Source organism: Scyliorhinus canicula, chromosome 1 (assembly GCF_902713615.1).
Source record: "Scyliorhinus canicula chromosome 1, sScyCan1.1, whole genome shotgun sequence".
Classification (NCBI taxonomy): Eukaryota; Metazoa; Chordata; class Chondrichthyes; order Carcharhiniformes; family Scyliorhinidae; genus Scyliorhinus; species Scyliorhinus canicula.
The window spans coordinates 111,333,568-111,335,021 of record NC_052146.1 but is presented as its reverse complement, the minus strand read 5'-3'; the positions used below and the strand labels follow the sequence as shown (position 1 = coordinate 111,335,021).

The 1,454-nt window shown below is 45.3% G+C and overlaps 1 protein-coding gene across 3 annotated transcripts in view; it reads right to left on the bottom strand.

Annotated features, from left to right (window-relative positions):
* The window catches only part of kdf1a (keratinocyte differentiation factor 1a), a 39,625-nt gene extending 39,243 nt beyond the window's left edge, over positions 1–382 (bottom strand). For all 3 annotated transcript variants that reach the window (XM_038797630.1, XM_038797619.1, XM_038797609.1), the window contains exon 1: positions 220–382. The gene's annotated coding sequence lies outside the window, so the exon portion shown is untranslated. The remainder of the gene's footprint in view (positions 1–219) is intronic.
* Between the last annotated feature and the right edge of the window lie 1,072 nt (positions 383–1,454).

Sequence of the window (1,454 nt, the reverse complement as noted above, 5' to 3'; positions counted from 1 at the left end):
AACCTTCCTCCCACACCCCCCCCCCCCCCCCAAAAACAACCTTCCTCCCACCCCCCAAAACAACCTTCCTCCCACCCATTTACCCTCAGTGCTCTCACTGACTCGCTCTCTTCCTTCCCCCTCCCTGCGTCGTTACTCTGATCACAGCTGAGAAAAAAGTTGAAGCTGAAACAAAACTTCCCGGAGTTTGGGTCCGGGCCTCAGGTTCCGGTTCCTTACCATAACACGGTGCTGCTGCCGGGGCCTTGCTCCGACCACCGGCCGCCAGCGCTGGGCTCTGTCCCGGGGCGTGGCCGTGCTCCGGCGGTGCCGATCCCCGATCCGATCCGATCCGGTCCCGGTGGCTCCACACCTGGGCCAGGTGAGCGCTGACGTCCACAAGCTGCTCCAGGAAGGACAAATTAAACAGGAAACGCCAGTCAATTAAAAAGGAGACAACTATTGTAAATATTAACATGTTTACATAACACAAACAGGCCATTCGACCCACTGCTCCCTCCTGGTGTCATGCTCCACATGAGCCTCCTCCAAATTTTCCCCCCATCTTTCTCTCCATGTCCTTCCTTCCATTCCCTATGTCTTTGTCCAGCTTCCCACTCATACTTCAATTATACTTGTGGTACTGAGTTTTACAGTCTCACTTTGAACAAAGGATGTTCTCCTGAATTATCTATTGGGTCTAATCCTGTCTATCCTTCACTCTGGTCTCCCCCAACAAATGCTTTCCTACTCCAGCGTTGAAAGCTTTTAATAATCCGAAAACACTCATCAGGTCAACCTTCTTGGGTTCTTTTTTAGAGAAAACAGGCTCAGCCTTTTCAATCTCTCCTGACAGGTAGGTCAAAACTTCTTGGTTCTGCTAGCGTTCTTCTAAATCTTTTTACATCTTCTCCAGTAACTGATTTATATCCATTTTTTAATAACATAGAGACCATAACTGTGCACCACTTGCCAAGTGTGATCTAACCATGATTCTGTACAAGTTAAACATAACTTCCCCGCTTTTCAATTTGATCCTTCCATTAAGAGTCGAGTGCAGAGCTCACTTTTTTCATGGTTTTATTGAATTATGTTGCTACTTTTGGTGATTTGCTCTGCGTCTCCAATCCCTTTGTTCCTCTATCCAATTTACTTTCCGAGGAGAATGTGGGTTTTCCTAATTCTTCATACCAAAATGTACTACCACAGACTTCTCCATATTGATGTTCATTTGTCAATTACACACCCACTCTGCCACTTATTAATATTTTCTGGGAGCGCTCCTCTATATTAACTACAACCCTAATTTGATATTGTTCTCAAATGTTGAAGTATTTTTGTGATTTCCAAGTACAAATTGTTTATGGAAATGGTGAACAACAGTCATTCCAGCACCGTTCCCTGTCAGATCTTTTGCCAGTTTACGTAACTACATTTTATCTCTACTTTCTGATTGCTTTCCATTCTGTTGACTC